The sequence below is a fragment of the Protopterus annectens genome, chromosome 1.part2 (genome assembly GCF_019279795.1).
Source record: "Protopterus annectens isolate FY-2018-M chromosome 1.part2, PAN1.0, whole genome shotgun sequence".
Taxonomy (NCBI): Eukaryota; Metazoa; Chordata; order Ceratodontiformes; family Protopteridae; genus Protopterus; species Protopterus annectens.
In genome coordinates this window covers 1,077,556,835-1,077,581,657 of record NC_056727.1, presented here as the reverse complement: position 1 = coordinate 1,077,581,657, position 24,823 = coordinate 1,077,556,835, and the positions used below count along the sequence as shown (strand labels likewise).

Below are 24,823 nucleotides of genomic sequence, written 5' to 3'. Positions count from 1 at the left end.
CTATTGAGTTGTTAGCTTTAGAAGCTTGTTAGTTTGGTGATATTTAATTTTGTTGTAGATAATATGAATTATGGGAAATATATTCCATGTTTTTCCTTCCTCTCTTTTTGTTTCTCTCCCTGTCTTCCTTTGGGCAATACAGACAATACTATAGCAACAGTGTATTCTGAAGTGAGCATTAAACATTTTATTTCATGGCATCGCTGACAGTATTCGTTCAGTGAAGAAAAAATACTATAGCTTAAAAATAGCTAGAAAACAAATACGTAGTAGGCCAAATATGCAATAATGTAGCTGCAAGCTACAAGGAGCAAATATGTGAGATGAAGAATGTGCAATACATACTGAAGTCTCTTTTGATTTTCTAACCTTTTTGCAGTCCCCTAAATCCTAGAAACATGTCAAATCCAGGTGCAGTTAACTTATGTGTTAGTCATGGACTTATGAACATGTTTTTTCTTTCTATGTTTTTGGAGCAAGTTACTTTGAATATGAATGCATTACATATATATATATATATATATGTATATATATATATATATATATATATATATATATATGTATATATATGTATAAAATGACTGACATGAAAGTACACTTTCCTTTAAAAGAGAAAATTGGTTCTTATTTTATCTCTGGATGTAATTATATGGTTTATAAAAATATATATGTAATAAAACTAGCAGATGTTTATCTTTGCTTTTTTGCAATACTAACCAAATGGAATTGAGAAAAGCACTGCTGTTTCTTTATTAGGAAGCATTACTTACTTGGACTCCCTATTCATTGTCATGGCAAATATATTTTGATATTGCAAAATTGATAACTTCCTTCAATAACATCATTCATTCATGTGCATATGTCACTGTAGTCCAGTTGTATGAATTTAAAAGTTTTAATATTGATTGGCTTCTATTTTTCATCTTCACAGGAAGAATCTGCTTTAGGAAGAAAATGTCATGTGTTAAATCATAAATATAGATTCCAAACTATAATGCAATCTAATTCTTACTAACAATACAATGCAACAGAGTTTGTATCAAACATTTTCTCACATAACTCTAGTTATCAAACACATTTTCTCTTAAGACTAAGCACATAACTGTAAATTATCATAAAAAAATATTGCTATTTTTGACAGAAAGATGTCATCACAATATAAAATTAATTTTTAGCATAAATATTCTGTTGGTTTCTTTCTTTCTCTATTTTTTATTTACTGCTGATAAAACAGATAGCAAAAAGGGGCAATTAAAATAAAACATATTACAGAAATGTTTAATCGTCAGAAACAATAATTAATTAGAATCAGCAGTTTTAATAAGTATTTCATTTGCTTTCATTTGGAATGTATTCAAGTAATAATTGCATGCATATGAAATATGGTACCATATTCAGTGACTTAATTTATCTTCCCTGGTAAATTAATATTGACTGAAATTAAAGCTATCAACATATATGTTGTTTGGCCTCTAAAAATGCATTTTGTGTCTTGAATAAATTGGAATATGGTGGTTGCACAATTGTCTTCATTTCAAGATTATGTTTTTGTTCCTTTTGTGCTTATGAAGAATGTGACAAAAGGTTGGATAGAAAAAAAAACGCCCACATAATTTACAGATGAAAAAATACTTCTAGTGTTCTTAAACATTATTTTTGACATAAATGTGTTTATTGTTAGACAAGCTGTGATGAACTTTTTGTTTCATGCAATCTCTTGACAAAAGTGTGCACTTTTGTTTCCACACAGAAACTGATTGAGTTCAATTATTGTATGTATTTTATTATTACCAACAAAATATTCTAGTGCCATGCCATTTTAAGTAAAAATGAATGGGGTGGGGTTGTGTGCATATACAATCCTGTGTGTTTGCATGTGCGTGTGTGTGTGTGTGTGTGTGTGTGTGTGTGTGTGTGTGTGTGTGTGTGTGTGTGTGTGTGTGTGTGTGTGTGTGTGTGTGTGTGTGTGTGTGTGTGTGTGTGTGTGTGTGTGTGTGCATGCTCATGCATGTGTGAGGTGGTGTGTTGTTCTTACAGCATATTTCAACTCTGTATGCTGAGTACCCTTCCTAGCCTGGCTTGTTTCTCCTGAATGTGAAGAATTCATAGACATGCTGAAAGAAAATATACATCTAATTATTATTAGGCACAACTTGTAATTATATTTTATTAGCTAACTGAACTTGTTATGTCTGTCTCACTGTCTTGGGATTAAATGTTCTTGGATACTTTGCATTTTATGCAGTTGTGTGTCCTGATTTATTTCAAAATGCTGTTTCCTCAAAAATGTCTTTGTTATAAAGATTGCCATGTTAAGTTAGGGAATTATTTATTGGTTAAACTTTTATAGCACCTCTCCGTATGACATATGGCTTGGTGTATTCGTTTTGGAATGATCTTTTAATTGGGGGTAATATGTTTTAGTCTGTATTTCAACTTACATAATTCACATTAGGACTGTAGTAAACCTGTTAAGACATTAAAAAGACAACAAAGAAAAGGCACTGTTCAATACTTCTAAAGCTTTAAGCAGAAAGAATCTAATAGGTGAATTATGACACTGAGCTGAGGTATTTATTAATTCCCTGCCTGCCATGGTAAGTACATAGCTGCTTGTAAACTAAACTGGTGTGATTATTGCAGTTAGTGTTAATAGGGTAGTTTCATAAGCTGTTATGAGATAAGAGACTGGCATCATACAGTCCAGAGACATGAATAGATTGCATTAGATAGATACATAGACAGATAGATAGATAGACAGATAGATAGATAGATAGATAGATAGATAGATAGATAGATGGCCAAACAAAAAGGCAGACTACCTACACCAAGTTATATGGTCTAGAGACAAACACACATTGAGACAGAAAGACAGAAATTGCAAAATCTGCTGCTAAGTATCTATGCAAGTTACATGTATTACAGAAGCCCAATATGCCCGTTACAAAATGGAGTGCAACCTAAACTAACATACATATTATTGCAGGTTCATAAAGCATTTGCTGTAGAACCAGACATTTGTCCTCTATGTGGTTGTGAAGATCTCTGGATTTCTGTTTACTTACATAATAAGATGATAAAATGTACCCCATATACTTATTTAATTTTTGGCATCAACTTTCAGACTGCAGTAATTGTAATCACAAATAACAGCAGACATAACTGCAGAGTCCATACCTCTCAACATCTTAGTACAAGAAATCTGGACAAAGGCCTAAAAGAGGGCATGTTTTAAATATTGCTCTTATAAACTTAGAAAGTTGCCAGAGTAACAGGGTTTGTTTTAACATGCATTTTCTGAAGGAGTTGAAGTCTGAAACTCAAACTGATGCCATTATTTAGTGGCTTCGATCTTCAGATCATCCCAATGGTTTAGCAAAAAAGAAAAGAAAAACTTAAATTTTATGAGGAAAAGACCAAAAATATAGGCCAGAAATCTAGACATTCTGCGAAAATCTGGACAGTTAAGAGGTTCGGAACACTTTGTTCAGCCATTTCTATTTGTTCGGTCAAAATCGTGCTGGTTTACATCATAGCTTCACTATATATATTTATTTTGTGTAAAAGCAGGTGCAAAGTGCAGCTTTCATTGCACCAAACCTGCTTTGTAATACAAAATGCATATATTTACTTAACTGTTTAATGCATGCATTCATGCATATTCATTACTAGTATAGCATACTTTCTCTGGATTTTTTGTGTTTAAAATAACAAAGGCATTGTTCGCTAACTTCTATGTGAGACTCAGTTAAATGTAGCCGTTTTTTTCTGTATGTTATTCACTGAACTGTACCTCGTACCCCCCCCCCCGGAAAAAAAAGCTGCTACTATTTGCACACTTTAAGTACACCAAAGGTAAGACTGTAAGATCAGGTGTGCATGTGTGGATCTGTTTGTGTCTGACTAACTACCAAGTTAAAATAAAAAAAATACTCTTCTGTCTACCTTTGCTGCTGTTCTCGGTTTCTGGTCAGAAGTGTTTCCAAATGTTGTGTGCTTATAACGGTAGTGCAGTGTTCTTGTGGAACGAAAATAAAATTCTATGTCAGTGTTTACAAAAAAGGTGTAGCCAGGTGCACTGCCATTATAAATATGCTTATTTGTGTAGCGTGCAATAATGTACTTCCGTCTATCCACCAGGTTTTGAAAATGCTTGTCCTTGTGAGGATAATAATTTCTCTTTGTACAGCTACGCCCCTATTTTTTTCTGCAGTAAATTTGTGACGGAAAAATCACAGACGACGGTTCTAGAGCAGCTTATTTTGATTTAGTTACCAAAATTGCCTTTACAAGATTATGCTTTATGATCCCTAAAGCGAAGTTGCTTTTTACAATAAATATGACTATTATCTTATTACAGCAACACCAGTGATTTAAAAATCGCCTTTTAACACCTGTCTGCGAGACACATTATCAACATGTCTGTTTTCTTTTTGGAATTGCTTTAATGGATTGTACAGAATCACTTTTTTTCTGTGAAATATAATTTGAAAAGCGCAAAGTTGTAAAACGTTAGACCTCATGTTTTGAGGGAACGTATTTCGAGGTATACTACAACATTCACTGAAAAATATTATTTTTAATACGGGATTAGTTAAAATCGTTCAAGCAAAACGAACAAAAGAGTGAATCCCCTTAAACAGCACAGCAATAACTGCGTGAATATTCAGATGGAGAGGAAAGAGTCGAACTCGCAGTCTTTAGTAGGGAAACCGTCTCTTTTGTTGGGGCTGTTCGGGTCCACGAAAGACCTACCTAGAGCATACACCTGTGCTGTCTTTTTATAATTTTATAGAAATAGACTTTTGCAACATTAACAGCTGAGTGTGTTAAATGAAAAAATAAATAATGAGACAAGCATGAGTGCCATGAACAGCAGCCATATCCGTATCAAACATCAGTTTAATTTGGATTCGTTAATCTATTACACAATGTTTAAGGACTAGAACCCGATTTTTCTTCAAATATCTATACAATCCAGCAAAGCCAGTAATTGTTCCAAAAAGTTTCAATATATTCTAGTTAAAAACAAAGAAATATCTTAAGTTCTGCCATACACCACTTCACTGAATGCTGATGTTTTGTCTTATTTATGTAATCCATTCTCTGATATTTACATAGCTGTGACATTCATTTTCTTTATACTTACAACTTAGATTACATAACTGAAAAAAAATCACAGCAAGTACTTTATTCTTTTAACCCTGACAGTGCGAATACCAGCAATGCTCCATTCTTCAATAATACCACTAACCAAAGGGGAAACGGAGACTATGCATTAACAGAATAAGCTTCAGTTGACAAATGAGAAGGGGAAGAAACAGTGCAACTTAATTGTCTTTATCTTGGTTTCAAATAGATGATAGTGGTCTTATATGTTAAAACAATAAACCTGTTTTGAAAAAAAAAATAGATGATAGTGGTAATACTGACTTTACACAATAGAGCAGACTGTTGTCAGGTTCCCATTGCTGTAACAAGCACCCCACCATCCATACCTCTCAATTTGTTTGCTCAAGAACGCTGAATAAAGCCGAAAATAAAGTGTGTGTGTGTGTGTGTGTGTGTGTGTGTGTGTGTGTGTGTGTGTGTGTAGGGGGTCTAAATCGGGCACTTTCTTTTACATATTATCCTCATTCTCTTAAAAATATAACACTGCAGGTCTCGCATCAATATACATTTTTTTCAGAACACTAAGAACTAGGAAACTCCATTGTCTGCGCTGGCATTATTGTTTAACTGTAAACACTGATAATTTACCACAAAAATAAAAAAATATATATATTACGAGGTCCAGGACAAAAATATGAGGCAAAATCAAAGGAAGTTGAGAAGTATTCCGCACTACCACCCTCAAGATATCAATGTTAACGGAATCGTCGAAAGGCACATACCTCTCAAATGTACCTCATTATGAACAAGCATTCCTCATTTGGGGTCTTAAAAGGCCCATATTCCTCAAAGTTCAATACTGAAAGGGTCTGTCACACATTCGGTGTTATGATGTATCCATGGTAAATCGTGCTGGATCATATTATTTCATCAAAATAACTTTTTATAAGTAGCACGTTTTAACCATCCTGTGAGCTTCCTAGTCGAAGTTGTTAGTAAGCTGCTAGTAGGTGTTTCACGTTTTGCCCGTTTGTTCCACAGTATGAAAGGTAGTGTTCCTCATTTTAGAGACGGAATGTTGAAAACTATGGAAAAGCAAAGCACCCATTTTATACAATAGCAATATATTTTTTATGTTCACCTTAATCTTTTAATAAAACATGGACAGCAATTTTCTCACTAAAACTATTTTATTACTAACCATCTTATTTACTGTGGTAATGAAATAACCTCTGCATAAATCAGCAGCACTCTCTATGGCGGCAGGCAAGCTTTTCTTAGATAATTTGTGCTTCACAGAAGCAAAAAAGCCCGAACACCTGGCATTTTAACTCAGAACACTTAATTGTAACAGAGTTACTCAGGACTCACAATATGTAGGATCTAGTAGTTAACAAACAGCTCTATCTTTTCTTTGTAGAGGTACTACAAATAAGCATTACCACACAAGTATACCAAGGATAAACTATAATGCCAACAACCTTCTGAAATAATACATTTCGTTTTACATCGTGACACTTTTTTCTACCAAGAATTTGGAAAAAGAAGAGTCAACAGTCAAATGTAAAATAAAATAAATAAACTGACCCAAGTCTGGTTTGTATCCATCAGTAATGCACACTTAAAGTAAGCTGTTGTCATAAATGCAATACATAGTACATTACAGCGAAAGAGCAAGTTAACCTTGTGTATTATTGTTAATTTTTATTTCTGGTACTTGGCAGTTAAGATCAATGGATTATCCTTTAGCTTATATCTTATTTTAATACAAAGATCATACGTGTTAGGAAAATGTAATTAGCACCAAACGAGTAATAAAAACAGTATTAATTGCTGTACATTTGTTTAATGCAAATAACATTTTACAATAGATCAAAAACATTCATTTTCAGTTTAAGAATTCGTAACGTTTACTCAACAATGGCTACGCTGAATCTAAAATGTATTGCTCTATAGTTTACTTTTCTAGTTTAAGACTTATAAACCGAAAAATTGCTACATTGGTTCTATTTTAGTTCACCTAGCCTAGCATAAATGACGATAAGTAATTACGCCAACCCTCACTCCAGCACACACACACACACACACACACACACACACACACACACACACACGCGCGCGCGCGCGCACAGCCGTAAGAAGTTGCACTGATGTACCTGCGTACTTGGAACGGGAGCTGCTCCTTAGTCCCAGCACGGGGATGCGTGCGTTGAATAATGTGGCTCCTCTCTTAGCATTCACCGCGTGCCTTAATTGTATCAAATGAAATCAAGGTCCGCTGTGAACACGTAGAGCCTAACCCATCCTGTACCAACATCTCCAGTATCAGGGCACATACCAGAACTAACATCCCCAGTGAAGATTTCTAAGCACCGAGACTCCAAGGTTAGCCCTGTATAGGAGTACCAGCGCCAGGAGGATCGGGGTTGGTTCTAGCAGTGCATGTCATTGTTGTGTCAGTACTTGCACCAGCACTGTAACCACCAACAATAATGGCCCCACCAATCTTCTACGTTACCGAGTGAACCTTCAGTCTTCATGCCTTCCCGCCGTGTTCTCTTTGGTTGGAACAACGCCTTTGTATTTCTCTCAGCACCGGACAGTTCCTTAATGACCCTCTCAGCACGGGACAGCTCCTTCGAGTTTCTCTCAGCACTGGACAGCTCCTTTGCTCTGTCACTCCTGCCAACGTATTAACCCATTTGTCTTCTACTAGCAAAGGCTGCACTCTTTGAAAACCGGGTTTGTTTAGAGGGCAGTGCATTTGGCGATTTCCTTTTTGGGCTCACAGGATATCGTATACCATTTTCTCTTTGAATTCTTTCAGATATTGAGTTAACAGGGGTCGCAAAATAGGTCATTCCACTACGTCTAGGTACATATGCGGTGTTGACCTGATGTGCAGAATATACGGACATGCCCTTCCATATTCAGTGGTCGTACAGTCTATGGTCTTAATCGATATTTGTGGGTAGTGCTGATGGGTTCCACAGAGAGCTGAGCACTAACGCTACGGAAAAAGAACGAAAAAGAATAATGACAAAAATCACGTTTCTCTACGGCAGAGATAGGGCCTAATTAGCAATCCGGTTTCATGTCTTCAAAGGCAGGGCAATGTGTCTTTTGCCCCGAATCAGGCATCCATAAAAGACATTAGATGCTGCAGTTGTAAGCTCTGGGAGAATGCAGACTGCTCAACCTGCAGCTCTTCCTGTACTGTGTACCAGAAATGCTGAGCGCAGCTATAATATATGTTCTCTGCCCCCTCCTACCCAACCCATCTGATGCAGATTGTAGGATTAATGAGAGCCTACAGTCCCAGCTGCTACCATTTCAGGGGGCTGTAGGAAGAGAGAAGACGCCTCCCTAATCCAGGCACAGGGTCTAAGCACGAGACTGGGGCAGAAGGAAAGGGGGAGGGGATCTGTAGAGGTAGCCATTGCAATGCCCCAGATTTTACAAGTTCTTTTTTTTTAATCTCTAACATAACGGTATCCAGCACTGAAAAGCACAAACAGCGCTAAATAATCCTACATCTATATATATAGCTAACCACACACACACACACACACACACACACACACACACACACACACACACACACTGAATCAACCGGTACTAAACAGTTATAATCCGCAATACCAGCAGTCGTCAAAGACACAGCGGTGTCGAGCCACATATAAATAAATGCACGCTAGATTTCAGTGTCCAGTAGAAGTATGGACCTTTTTCTTGGGGGGGGGGGGGGGGGTATAAACTACAACACTGCCCTTGCTGTCTTTCAGAGATTATGCTAGGATACTTGTTATACTTAATTTAATTTCAGTTATCTTGTATTTTGTAGCACCATAAATAACTAAGAGCGTGTCATCAAACGCAACAGAGTTCATCCAGGAAAAGCATCATCTTTATAAATGTATGAAAGTATTGACAGGTAACATTTTGTTATGCATAATTATCAGTTCTTTTTTAACTACACCTATGCTGATGTAACGTATAAGCAAATATGAGACCCATAGAGCAGTGGGGTAGTTCACCAAATCGGTTCATATAGAAGAAATGAGTCACAGGCACATTTACACGAAACCTGTAACATATCAATTCACGGAAGATATGTCATCTACTTTTTTAAATCAACATTTTATCAAGGGAACAAGTCATTGTCTAACTCCAGACAGAAAACCTAGATATTTCTTTTAAGTTGGAATATTCAGAAATTATAGCTGTAGCCGAAGGTTAGAAGTGATTAATTTAAGTACCGGGTGTTCTTAGGGATGCGGGGTTGTGCCGTATTTTTCGGAGCATTTCAAATATGCCGGCAAATACTTGTTGTGGTTAGTGTCCTTTACAGCAAATCGTTAATATTTTACACAATTCGTATTCGATACATTTTGTTTTCTTACCATTGACACAGACTGTGGCTAAAATGGGTCTTTCCCACCTACCCAGTTAGCAAATATCTAAATAAATGAGTAAAATAAAACTGCAGATATTCTGGCAGGTACTGTTTTCCCCAACATATTCCAACTAGTTTTCGTGCTATTTTCACAGCTGGTGTTACTATACAAAACCACAAAACCTCCTTGACTGGGTAGTTAGAAGGTATACACACTGGAGTTGGAGTTGGGTAGGTCTCTGTGGTCAAGTATGAGCTCTTACAAACGCAGAAAAAAAGTCGATCTGCTGGGGTAACAGAGCAGTGATGAATGGGGGTGGAGGTCTTTGTGTCCTGTGTGTGCAGACTGTCATTAGCCCTTTTACATTAATGTGTAGTTTGAGTCTTGAGACCAGATGTGTGTCTGTCTGTCTCCCCCTCTCTTTCTTTCCCTTTGCATTAATTTACCTAAAGAGGATTTACAGGGCGGATCAGACATTTTAAAAGGCAACCATGAAGTTAAATGCGATTGCAAGTAAAATGGGGCCCTGTATATATTAGCATCCATTAGCTCTAGACTGGCATTGCCCTAAAATGAATTACACCTATTATTGTTTCGAAATGTGAGGTGACTGCATGTATAAGGATCTGGATGGAAAGAAACAGAACGTGATGCAAGAAACATAAGCGATACTCGTATACCTATTTTAAAATACTCTACAGTGAGATTCCAGCATTCCAACCACAAGAACGTATCCCGAGTTAGTGTTTTTTTTAATTATAAGACGCAAAGTGTCCTTCTATTTCATTTGATTCTAATTTATATAATTTGCTGCTGCATCTGTAAGATCACATTTAATCTGGATTTTTAGCATTATTTTTATTTGTTATTACATGGTTAGGGTGTCAGATTGCCTGTTTCAGTTGCTCCCTTTCCTTCAACAGTGTGTGTGTGTGCTGCCCGTTTCCCGCATGTTTAGTCTACTTACCGCACACTATTATTAATAAAGAATTATGTATGTGATTCGATGACCCTTTAATTAATCTGCTAAAAGAATACAGAAATTAAGTCTGGGGCATTAAACAAGTGTAACATTTGAGTTAAAATATAATAATAATTAAACGTTTGTTACTTTCTGTAAACTATATTCAGTTTTCAAATATATGTACCGAATAACCAAGGAAGGACGGTGTATTAGAGTATATTAAGAGTACTGTAAATTAATCTCAATAATACCAGTCATGGTTCGTATAAAGACATGTATTGTGTAACATGCTACAGAATGCAGCCTAAGAAACCTGCACACATTTTATGGCATATCTTTGAAATTATTTGACTTCTTTCCTAAGCAAATTACGTTGCCATTGGATACACAAGCATGCTGAGATTTAATTTTCTCCTTTTCTAGTGACTTGTTAATTTTAGAATAACACGTCAGTGAGCCTATTTGCCGATTTTGCAAAGGCGGTCCATTAGACTTGTTAAGGAGACTGAATCAGGTGCGCCTTTTTTCTAGTTGCCTACATGGTTACCTAGATGTACTAATGTAAACTCATGTATCAGATCTCACACACATACACACACACACACACACACACACACACACACACACACACACACACGATAAGCATTTTACGTTTCTTTCCTTCTTTCTTTTTCTTTCTTTCTTCCTTTCCTCAAAAATCGGGCTATTAATAAATGTAGACTTTTATATACACACTGTTTGCTTAGACTGGGATGACTCCTGTCTTATGTAGGATTAAACTGCCGTTATGTATACTACAGTCTGTGCTACACTTATATCACAATCCAGGGGCATTAAACATTATTGCAATGGTCTTTAAAAATACACCTCATGGTTGGAAGGGGAAGATTAATATTCACATTTTATACAACATCTCCACAAATACCATACCACATGCAGTGAATGATAATGAATTTTTCGGTAGACTTCATTTAGTGACTTTAATGTGTATGCACCCGCAAACTGATTTAACTTTATTAAGCACTTCAGTAACTTGAGGTACATTAAGGGTGAACACTTGAGAGAAAATATCTTGCATTATATCTGTAAATCATAGTAGCTAAGATGTTTTGGGTATCTTTAAAATTATATAACAATTAAAAAGGCCACAGTTCAAAAAAGGCCTGTATCAGTATGTTATGACCTAGCTTCTTTGTCTAAAACCTTACTCAAAATAATAAAACACAATAAATACACGTTAAAAGCAAATACATCAAGCGTAAACGAAGGGCAACATATTCCCTTTTAATGTATGATTAATTTTCAAGAGGCATATTTATTTAGCTGTGTTTCTGCGTTCATTGCTGAGTATTTACCAAACGAATAACAACGAATGGAAAAGATACATTCTTTTATGAGAAAAAAAATACACTTTTTCTTGAGAAGTTGTACGTTTCTGTATCAGGCTAAGTATAATAACAATGTCGATATACTTACTGCTTGTTTTCCATATATATTGAAGGGACACTCTACAATACTACGGATTCGTTGAAAACACTGCAGACCAAAGCATGGTGAATTTGTTCTGATTAGTTGTATTATATTACCTGACGTAAACAGACCTTTACTACTTGTAGTCAACAACGTTCCATTTGTCATTCAAGGACCAAACTCAGGGCATACACTGTCCCGCCCAGGTGACGCAAATTCAATGAGGTCCACTGAGCCCTCATTCCATAGTCAAGTTAAAAATATCGAGCGGGGTTTGTACATTTTTCAAAATAACGTTTGATGGCCACATGTAGCCAAAGAAACCTTTGCCCATTTCACTACATGGAAGTGCAGAGGCATGTCCCCCCTCAGTTGTGGATCACTTGTAAATATATTATTTTTATGTCCCCATAAAAGGGATTGTATTTGAAACTGGATTTATCTAGCGTTATTTTTGGCAAACATTTTAATCTTTGATTTATCGCATATAAGAAATGACACAGAATACTTTCGACAAGTCTGCGCAACGATAGAAAACTGTCTGGCAGTCTTTCATATCTGACTCGTATTCCCAGTAGTAATATTTATTTACCCGATTCTTCCTTCACATGTTTCAGTCAAGTTAAATAGCAATACCCTTTCCCCTAGAACACATTTCAGGAATTCTAACATTTAGTTAATTGTAAGGCTTAGCAACAATTTTGAAACCAGCAGTCATATTTGACAAATTAATCACTTTCCACATATTTTTTGAAATTCTAACATTACTTGCACGCTATGTATGTAATAGCTCAGGTATTTTTCATTTGCCTTTATTTGTTTACACATATATTGATTAAGCATCTCGGATCACCTCCGTCACCAAGTCAATTTTCGTACTTTCGTTTTAAGCAAGCTTTATGTTTTTTTTCCCAACGCGAATGAATTCTGTGATTTTTTTTCACGAGTTTACTTTCCTTTAATTATATATATATATCGGCAGCATACCTCTCAACTGTCCAGATTTTCGCCTCATATTTTTGGTATGTGCCTCATAACATCTGTACTTTTCTGGATTTTGTGGCAAATCAGTGAGGACTGAATTCACTAAATAATGACAAGAAATTGAGTTAAAGACTTTATATCCTTAGGGAAATGTATGGTAATACAATTCTACCAACTTTCTAAGTTTATAAGAGCTATATTTCAAAGTTGTCTCTATTTTGGGGGCTTTGTCCCTCATTATTTTTGACTTTGTCCAGATTTTGTGTGCTAAGAAGTTGAGAGGTATGACCGACATATAGGTATACAAGTATAGATATAGACACAGACACATAGGTATAGGCATGCAGATTCTATATTTTTATACATATTCTTTTATTTAATATAGTCATATAGTCAGTTATTACACTGAAATGGGCATTATTATTCCTTTCTTTCTGCTTGGTTTGTATAGTTTATATTCTATTCTACTCAATAAGTGAGTCTGTCATGGTATTATCATTACAGTATTTGCAGGCCACTAAAATGGTAATTGTATCTGTGTTAGTGGAAGTGGGGAATTGATTACTGTAACACATATTATTTTTACTAGTTATCTATGACTTATTTGGTAAGTAAATCGTCAGTACGATTGAGAGAGGGTTTAGTGAAATGGATTTTATGTTTTTTAAGGGTGGTTTGTTAGTTTTTCTCTGTAAAGCATCAACATGACATGTTTACAGGCTATGATTGTGAGCTAGTAACCTGCATACAAAGAAATGATAGCATATCATGATTCATCCCCCTCCCCCTTGCATTCTGTGTGACACAGCCGTGTCTTTCAGTTTATTTTTGTTGGAAAGTTATTAAAAAAAGCAGGATATTATCAAATTATCAAGTTGCAGTTTGCCTACTTATCTGTGTAAATGAAAAGACAAATAAATGGTTTAATAACATGTTGTCTCGTGGGTAGTTGGGAATAAATGGCCAAGTAAAATATCAGCCATACTGCCATATTGTCTTACCTTCAATGTTTTGAAGAGACGGTGTCTGCCTTTTAAATTAGCCATGTTTGTTGCCTTCTTAATGCAGCTGCAGCTAGTCAAAATAATGCTTATGGAGTAAACTGAAAATCAGATTCAGCATAATATAGCCTGCTCCTTCTGATCTGAAAAAGGCAATATGAGAATATTATTGCGTCTATCCATTCACTTAAAACAGTGGGACAGTCATAAAGTTTTGTTATTATCAGTTAATTTAACATAATTATTTTAAATGGCCCTGCTTTGAACAAGAAAGTACAACACTGTCCTGTGGTAACACTGTTACACTATAAAATGTCCTCCATCACAGTTTATTACATCTGCAGGCTTCTATCAGTCAAGACAGATTCTTCAATCACTCACAGCCACCTCTCTCTCTCTTTCTCTCTCGCTCTCTCTCCCTCTCTCTTTCTCATAATTATGTATAGTCATCCATTGTTTCATGGGGGAAAGTGATAACACTACTTTATCATCAGATCATTTGATGTCATACCAATAGAGCAACAACACCACAACAGTGCAGACAGGTTAGCAGTCCAGTAATGGTAGGAAAACACCAAACATTTTCCATATAGGATGACAAAAATGCAAACCTGGTAGCAGCGAATATTAGAAATTCTTGTAATTTAGTCCTATTACTAGCACTTGCAGTACTCAGCACCTTTTATAAATCCAGATAAGACAAGTTTTGTTTGGAATTACATTTGACCTTCTTTAAAATGCTGTGTTACAGAAACCAGGAAAGGGGCAGTCCAGGTTACTGGCATATCAGCAGTACTAGAATTAATCTAACTATGCATGACAAGAAACAACAATGTTGCAACTTATGTTTATGATGTAGGTTCTTTTACTAATTTGGAGAGCTAAACTCAAACCAGTTATTCACACATTAAATACATCATTAAATCATATGAGTTCTCTTGATTATTTTAAATAAATCCAAAGCTGGCAAGTCTATCAGTATAAGCCAAATGTAGTCAGTTAATAAACCCCTGGAATGCTATCAATGCTTCAATTTCCTAGCATCAGAATCACTCATAGAGTCTTTTTAACAACAAAGTAGGTGTTTTCATGGATTTCCAAGGTAAACAGAAAACTGAAATTATTTCTGTTTAAGGACCAGAGCTAATAAATGTGATGCAAACATAAGTGGAATTTCTCAATGATACTGTGATGAAGGGAGATACTGCCAGCCCAGCTATCTGGAATTTTGTAAATAATTATATATCATTTGTGAATACCAACATGATTCATATACAATGCTTGTGTTACAACTGTATTAGAACTGTATGTCATGTGTATATCAAACTAGGTTTGTACAGACATGTGTGCAGAAAAGATATTTTATAAAGTGTTTGTGCTTAAAATGCAACCACAATGCACTTCTGGAATAGAACAAAAATGTACATGCACTGTTGTAACTATTTAAATGTATATATTTTAACAGTGGAAACTGTAACACAGGAGGTTAACTGCAGTCCAGCAAAACTTCAGAAAAATAGCTGAAATTAAATTACTTTACGACTGCGTAATAAAAATATCTTTCAGTTTCGATGCAGCAAGGAGACACGATGTCTAAAACTAGGGACCTTTCTGTATTGTCTTGGAAGTGTTTTATTATTTTATGACTTCCAGCATCTGCCAAAGATCTGAGGAAAAGCCCTTGTCTATGTATTTTTACAGGTAGATGCTAAATGCTACCAGTTGCCATCAATGGTTGTTTTGGGCCTGGGGACCAGAGGTCAGATGACAAGAAGTGATGTAATTCTGCAAGCTAGCCCGGCAGTAATATTTGAGATATTAATTTGAGAGGTCTCTTAGAGAGACACAGCATTCTGTATTCTGTCTTGGATCTGACAACAAAACCATTCAACACACATCTGCCTTGCTCTGCTGAAGTAAGTTTCTAGGGAACAGTATAATTCTCTTCGATATAGTCAGGAATATAACAAAGCTAAATTTAGATATTTTTCTTTATTTATTTGAGACTGTCCTGCAATGTTGTTTTAAATATTTCCTGTGGTTTTGAATTCTGATGTCACTGTGAATATATACTGCATGTTTTCTTATTTTCTTATTTATTATTAAATATATTTAAACCTTTCATTGTGGCTTATCTTTGTGAGACATATTTAATTTCTGAGAGTACTTGCATTTTTATTTTATGACACTGTGTAGGCCACTCTTAATAGCCTTGCTCTTGGTCAAACTACCATTTCTATTAATAGTAACATTACACAGTAAGATTCAATATCCTTTGTTAAGGGCCTTAAAGTAACTGACAAAGAGCTGGCTGGTGGCAATGATAACTGCCTTATAGTCTGGGCAAAAGGGGGCATAGCTAGTAAACCTGTGCCAAACTTTCCCAGGTGTGTGTGTGTGTGTGTGTGTGTGTGTGTGTGTGTGTGTGTGTGTGTATAAATCAAACCTCAAAGAGTGTGTGTGTCAGCTATTTGGGTAGGGACACGAAGCAATGGTTGGACAGAGAGGGTGCTGAAGGTCTTGGACTGGACACTCAGGTGAGATCTCAACCCTATAGCTTTGCCAGTGGGGAGTCTTATTGGCAATCTGGAGGAAAGAGGGAGAAACCAGCGCCGGACTGATTGTGGTCTCTGTGTGCTCTTAAGGGAAATTACACTTGATGCAGAAAGCTGCATCTGGAAATAGTGTGTGTGTACCTTTGTCATCCTCTCAGTGTACAACCCCCACTGGTGCCAGTGGTGAAGATTGAAGTTCTTTGATTACTGGTCCAGTGGTGGATCATCACAGATACCATTAGTAAGAGAATCCTAATTCAAAAGCAAATCTTCAGTTCTTTAGATCTATTTCTGAAATTACTAGTCTAGTGAAATGTGTCATTAATTTCTTAAAAAAATGACAGTGACAATGACAATGACAATAATAATTGAAACAACAGAGATTCACATCAGTAGCTAACATAGTAACTAGCTATTCTGGGTAATTAAACAGTATAAGCTTGAATAAGCATAGTTTCATGTCCATTAAAGTAATAGTTATGGATTGTGTGCATACCGTTCTTTTAGCATGCAGTACTCCTGGATCATTGGTAGCATTCTTACCTTTAGGACTTTAGGATTAAAAGTAATCGGTACTAGTCTGCACATCAACACTTGGGATTAGCAATGTATCCCCTGGTAGGACAATTTTAGAGAATGGTATAACATCAGTAAGGCATGCAAAGATTTCTTTATGCTTGACTAAACTCAGTCATTTGTAAAATGAATAATGAAAGAAAATGTCAAGTACTTACACGTAATTACTTGATAATAACCAAATACACTGATTCAGTCTATATTTTCAGTCACAATCTAGGATGATTTTTATAGTAAATGGAAGAATGTTGGGTAGCATACTGGTAAAATCTAGTTTTCATTTAGCTGAGACTACTGGTAGAAAGGAAGTAATGGGAAAAGGTGCATTAGTTGGGTAAATTGCATCTTTAAGAGGAGATGACAGTGGGACATTCACTGTTGGAAAAATACTTCTTTATGTTTGCACAGTGATACTGCAAAAGACACTCTGAAGTGTGGAAGGGAACCTCATGAGTAATAGCAGTAAAAGATTTCAAGTTAATAGTATTTTTTTATTTGAGAAGTATTCAAACAAACAAACAAACAAACAAACAAACAAACAAACAAACCAAACACACAAACAAAGGATCATAATGAATTTTCCAAGAAGGGAAACCAAATCATTATGCAAGAAAAAAAAAGAGTAAACAAGGAGACAGCAGGAAGCAAAACAAACAAATTAATAAAACAGAAGAGGAAACCAATGTTTCAGATGTTAAACACATATAACTTTGGCAAGAGCGATTGGTACTCAAGTAAAAAGATACAGTGCTAATTATAATAATCTCAGTATGTACAGAATGACAAAGATAAACAGCAAATAGAGGAAAGTGCTGGCTATTGTTAAAATAGTCATCGGAAGTGGTGACAAAGAATACTAAGAAGGTTGATGAGGTCTGTGAGGCTGGAAGCATATTTTGAAAACAGGCAGTGCTCCAAAAGAAAAGGAAAACTTTGCAGCATCAGTAAAATTAACAATAAATATGGGATTCACTGATAAGAGAAATGAGACCATTTAAATGCCTAATGCAAGGAAGAACAATTCTTTTTAAGGATTGTGAAACAAATATTTTATGTAGACTTTCTTCCTGTAATGAGATGCATGTATTGTTGTATAATGGAAAGCAGTATGTGAACTAAGCTTCAGGTACAAGGAGCACACAAAAAGACTGAATCTGGTTAATACGGAACTGCAAAAAAAATGTAGAAGCCATTTTAATATGTTTTTATTGAAAATATATTTTAAACATATAAGTAATAACATTGTATTCAATAAAAACAAATACAGGTACTTATTTTTACAAATCAAAGTAACAACAAATATGTGCAATTTGGAAAAATACTGAAATAATTTTAGTATTGGTGGATAATATTAAAATTATAAAGTTATTTTAGAAAGTAATTTGTCATTATACAGAATATTATGTTTTAGTGGATACAACAGTGCACTGTTTTATTTACCTTAGTGAATGTTTGGTGGTGTCCATCTTTGAATGGACATGACAAAATATTCTTACTAAAATATGGAAAATTAGCTATTTATAGACCTTTCAAATTGCTGTTGTTTAGAGAAAGATAAGTAGCAATATTTATTTTATGGAGACAACTGAAATAATGTTTTAACTGCTAATTGATGGGAGAATATGAAGTAACATGTAAACGACAAAAAGTGATCTATATATAACAAACATGGATAGTAAAAATCTGATTGTAAAAATGTGTGCATTACGTGGCAAGAAGGATGAAATGTATTTTGATTTTATTTCTTTGCAGAGAGAAGAAAAAGAATGAATAATGAAAGAGAGCAAATCATTCTGTTTGAAGAAGAATATAAGGAATACCAGTACAAGAAAGAAAAAAAAAATATGGAGAGGAAAAGGAGAGAAAAGGAAAAGGCAATAAATAAATATAAGATTACAAATATATCTGCCATAAAAAGAAAAAAAAAACAGTAAGTTAATTCTTTGCCAAGGAAAAACATGAAGGAGAGAACCACACCTGATATTCTAGAGGATGAAGAGCACCATGAAGAAAACCCCCGCAGATCTGGTAGTTGGAGTACTGATGACGATGATGGACAAGTTCTTTGAAAACAAAAATAATGCCAGTGGAGGGAAATATTAAACCTAAGACAAAGAAAAGCGATGTTTGCATATGTACTCTGAATGCCAGCACACTTACAATTAAAGAAATTAAATGGATGACATTATGCTTGTTGTGGAAATGTGAAATTTATACCTTTTCTCTGCAAGATGTACAGCAAACAGTAGGACATACAAAATTTTAGTAGAAAAATAAGATGATAGATGTGAAGCTGGGACTACAGGTTGGGAAATGCAATTACATATTTCATGGGCTTTTAAATAAAAATAGTAACGTTTTTGATTTGTTTGTGGTCAGAGGTCTAATAACAAATACACACAACAGTAATACAACATTAAAAGGTCTATATGTGCCACAAACAAATAAAATGAAGAACAGATTTTCAAATAAATTATATATTTCCTTAAACTAACAAATGGAAAATAACAGGACTTGGAAGTTTAATTAAGACAGTAGAATGAAGTAAGGGAATGAACATATGAAACAAAAATCCTTATATAATAATATTACAACCGAAACATGCAGAATATGTTTTTACTTGAAGGAGGAGTGTACTGAAAATATTTCAGATTTATATAGCAGATAAGTATAAGATTAGATATTGTATGAGTAAGGTAAACAAATTATCAGACTATGCTGCCATTCTATATGCATTATAAGAAAAAAGAAAGAATAGGTATAAAACACAGAGCTGCATGTGGAAACTAAATGGTGAAATATTAAATGATAAAAATAAGGGACATCACTAGGAACTTTATCAAAAATAGATAAACAACATGGGACTTTTAAAAATAAATTTAAGAGCGATGTGAAATGAAAAGGTAATTGAAATGTTTAATTATAAAAATGTTGCAAAAATATAAATGACCAGCATTGGTCCAGCATCACTGAGACATGATATCTGCATGTAACAGTGGCAATCAGGGTTTGGGTACCAGTCCAGTGGTCAGCTGATGAGGGAAAGGAGGAATGACTAGTTTTGACAATTCACCTTCATTTAGGAAAAATAATTTTATCCCCTTCTCTTGTTGTAGTTTTGAGTACAGAATGGTGAAATTGCAGTAGGAATCTCCAACAGAAGAATGCAGGAAGATAAGAAGATATAGGAGTATATGCATGTATGAAATCACCCATAGTTAAAAACATTGCACAGCTGAGTGCAAGGGTGATTAAAATGGATACAGAAATCAGAAAAAAATAAATTTTAGCCTCACTCTGTGATGGCGCAAACACCCTACTGTATACATAAGTGTTGCTCTTAAAGGGAGCAAAAATGGCTAGAAGGTAAGGGAGAGGATGTTCTGTCAGCAGAAGTAAACTGGGATGGTAATAAAAATATTAATCAAGTAGGAGTAGAGGATTAATATCCTAAAGAGTGACTACATGCAGCGATGAGAAATAATGCCATGAGCAGAATAAGAAAAAAAGAAGCAGTCTGCAGCAAACAATTAAAAGAATATTGGAAAATATGTTTAATAATCACACTGGAGAATGCTGCTGGGATACATATCGAGAACATGTAATATGAATGCTGCTGGGATACATATCGGGAACATGTAATATCCAGTGAAACATGCAGCATTAAGATATGGAAATAACACTGAATACAGGAGGAATAAATGCATAATGAAATATTTGTGACTGTATGCTAGAAGTGTTGAGGAAAAGTGATAGAGGAACTTGAGGACACAAAAGGGTCAGTCTGTCTACTAGAAATGCACCATCCTATGTCAACACTGATTGAAAGACAATGCTATGGGGCTACCAGACAAAACAGGCAATTCACTTAAGGAACTATAACCTAATCCAATGTTTGGAGACTTCAGTTATATTAGTTAGATTTGTACAGGCGGCTCAACCCACTACATAAGAGGTGAGAGAGAGCTTTGCTCCATATTAGGAAAATATAAACTTTTGCCAGTTGTCATTTCAATGTACTAGTCTCAAATAAATATGTTTTACTGAAGATGTACCCAGTGAAGAAATCATACCCAGAAGATGGTATAGATAAACTAATAAGTATAGAATAAAAAAGCTTAACAATGCAAAGGATACATGAGCTGTTTTGCAAGCTTTATACATAACATGCCAACATCTGATTGTAAGATCTGCTGGTGAAAACAGCTCTATAAGGTTTCTTCATTCGTCTGCCTTAAAATTGGAGTATTACACTGTTTCTCCCCTAGGATTCATAGATTTTCTCTTCACCCACTAATTGCTGAATGCAGGTTGGTCAGTTAGTGCAACAGAGAGAAATTTTGATTCAGATTTAAGATATAAGCCACAAGGAAAAAGAATGAAAGACCTCACAGCAGCTCATTACTATGTCTCTGAATCAAACACTGTGCTGTTAGACCTGACTGTAATAGCATTCTCCCTAGCAGCCCATATATCACATTAACAAAGGCAACCCCAAGATGCAAATCCACACACACACACGCACACACACACACACACACACACACACACACACACACACACACACACACACACACACACACACACACACACACACACACACACACACACACTTCCAGACTTGCAGTTCCTGACCTACACCTCTCCCCGGTATGACCACCAGGGAGGCACATTTGCACATGCATACATTCATGCAGCCTGATTTATGCTCATACAGGCATGCACACACATACATGTGTACACACACTGACACCACCCCACCCTCGCAGCTTTGCTGGACTTACATGCACCTTGAGTACTCCCATAGGAGTGAATGGGTGACTGCCATCTTTTGAAGTTGTTTACTTTTTCCTCCTAGAGTAAAATTTTGCTTGGCCAACTGGTTCTCTGAATTACTCAGATATTAAATCTTGAGCCGTGGAGATTTTTGTGGGATAGTCCTGACTAATTAGTACTAACCACTCTTTCAAACTGTCATATTAGAATTTGGCTTTGCCTGTGAGACTGCTCTTTATGCTGAGGCTTTGGTGAGGTGGAAACCCTCAGTGTTAGAAGGGTCTCTTAATCAGAAAGGCTTAACATGATAGGGAAATGTCAAAGCATTGCACTAAGTCTTTCTGAATCTCAGGCATTGACTTTTACTTTTGTTTTATTGAGTGCTGTTTTATTTAAAAATACATTACTATCTTAATTCTAAAAAAAACAAAAAGACAAAACTAATCCACATAACTATCGCCCTATTTCATTGATTAATATTGATATCAAGATTTTTTCTTTTAGCTTTTTTTTAACAGAAACTTTTCATCTTATAATTCCATCTATAATATCCACAAGCGGAGCGGTGGGCTATTAGGCATACATGGGATAAAACTCTAACTTCTCTAATATCTCTGTTGAAAAGATAAAAACCAATGTATGCCCTAACCCTTTGGATGCCTAAAAGTTTTTGATAGGGTAAAGAATTTTTTTTTTTTTCATTCCTTATTTATTTTTAACATTCCCCTATTATATTTATGATTAAAGTTTATATGATAATTATACATAAATGTTTAGTAATTAAATCCATTCCTCTCTATATAAACCTTTAAAAATAACTAATGGCCTTTAAAGCAATTTAATAATATCATTTTCTTTTAATGCTATCTTTCTTTTCTCTTTAATATATTCATTTTTATACTATTTCTTTATATAAAATAAAAAAATACAATTCAAAAAATTTTTTCATTCAAATCATTTTCTAAATACTTTCTCAGCCTTCACAATGATCACATCTATTTTCAACATCCGCTCAAAAGATCAAAACAACAAGGCATTCTCATTTCAACTGAAATTTTGTTTAAATTTTCTCTTTTCCCATTAAACCAATTCAAATTCAAATTACTTCCTCTTAACTTCAACTTATGAAATCAAATATCTCACAACTTATTTTGAGTCATATTTCTATTTCTATCAATTCAAATATCATTCAAAATAATTCTAAAATAATCTTCTTGAATCAAAATCTCTCGAAAATTCTTCTCTCAAATTGAAGGATTAAGCTATAATCCCAAATCAGCTATATTTAAGATGAATATACTTCCAGACTTCTTATTCAGTTTCCTTCTCTTTCAGTTCAGTTTAGCCAAGCAGTTGGTTTGTCAGTTCTAAGTGCAGGTGGTTAGCTTAGTACTAATTGCATTTATTTAATATCCCAGACCCCTATTTAATACTCTTTGTAACCACTTCCTTCAAAATTTTATATTTTTCAATTTATTTCAAATCTTCAACAGATTATATTCTCAAATCAACAATTATTGATTATTTATAAGATTATTGTAAACTTAAAATTTATTATTTATGATTCCCTTAGCATTAACTAATTTAACTTAACTCTCATTATTATTTCTTTCCAGCTGCAATCCAATTTACTTTTTCACAAACAACTTTCATTAAAACTTAAAAATTTAAAAACTTTAAAAACAAAAAGATTATTACCAAAAAAAAAACCTTTTAAACTAAATCCTCATACTAAAATCAATATCAATTCTAATTCAATCTAATAAATTATCTAAATACAAAATTAATAATCTTCAATCCAAAACATAACTAATTTCCGCTAAATAATAAATTCTAAATTAATAAACTCAAATAAAACAAATTAATAAAAATCCTAATTAATAATATAAAACATTTAATCAATACATTTACATAAATATTACTACATTACAAATGTTACCTATCATTACATTCTAGTTCATATTATATCTAAGTAAAGGTCAAAATCTCCTTACTAGAATCTGTGATTCATAATCTTATCTTTCTAAAATAGTAATCTCTCTCTACAAATATTGGGACAAATACTTTCCCCAACCAAAATCATTTTTTCCATAAACAAATTCCTCAGCCATAAAAATTCTTCATCTTTTTTCAAGCTCCTCAGAAGCTCTCTAACAATAATAATTGCTTATTGCACTCTGGCTAAACTAGCCAAATTGTCACCATAACAAGTCTCCTTCCTGTCCCTCCATGCATCCCTTATGCATGTCTCAAATTGCTGCACAATGTCCATCTCCATGGACGTCATGCTGCGTCCCCGCATGAATGCTGACTGTCAAAAAAATCCTTTTCAAAAATCAAAACCTTTTAATCAACTATGTTTTCTTTAAAATTTCTAATTCTCTTGGGATAGTCCTCTTTCAATCTTTTCTAAATTATACTCATCTTCTTATATTCACATGTTTCTAACATTCTTAAAACTGGATGGATGGTCTCATAACTCTCTGTCATGGATGGATATTAATGGGCTTCAAAAAATTACAAAGAAAAAAAAATAGCTGATAAAAAGATCAAGCCTGTATATGCTATTTTAAAACTTTTTTGGAAATTTTCAATTCCTTTTAAACTTCTTGTCGATTGTGTCTTATATTCCTTAATTTCTATTCTATTGAATTCCTTTTTTCCATTACCTCCTTTTTTTTCACCTTTTATCTTTTCTTTCCTATGTAAGCATTCTTATCTTATATTATATATATATACTTTGGCATAATATGATATTTTACGATCAGTTTGTATTGTACTGTTTTTTTTTAAAAAAAATAAATTTTTTTATTTTAAAAGTTCTTAGGGCCACCAAACAAATATACGTGTTGCATTCATCAACTGCAAAGACATTAACACTATCTGCATTGTGAGAGGAACTTTGAAAGCATTTTTAGTTAAAGTACATAGAACAGGACAATGTTTTAATTGGGAGGGTAGTATGACTGCTCTATGAAGATTTTGTTT

The 24,823-nt window shown here is 34.5% G+C and overlaps 2 long non-coding RNA genes across 2 annotated transcripts in view; one reads left to right on the top strand and one right to left on the bottom strand.

Annotated features, from left to right (window-relative positions):
* Window positions 1-5,424: 5,424 nt before the first annotated feature.
* Window positions 5,425-24,823, bottom strand: part of LOC122792234 — a 266,453-nt gene continuing 247,054 nt past the window's right edge. Inside the window, exons 4-5 of the long non-coding RNA XR_006363294.1 lie at window positions 13,929-14,071; window positions 5,425-6,197 (exon numbers count right to left, since the gene is read on the bottom strand). This is a non-coding gene — a long non-coding RNA (uncharacterized LOC122792234). The remainder of the gene's footprint in view (window positions 6,198-13,928; window positions 14,072-24,823) is intronic.
* LOC122792235 lies at window positions 9,940-19,247 on the top strand. The gene is made up of 2 exons (XR_006363295.1): window positions 9,940-10,248; window positions 18,812-19,247. It is a non-coding gene; the product is annotated as an uncharacterized LOC122792235 (long non-coding RNA).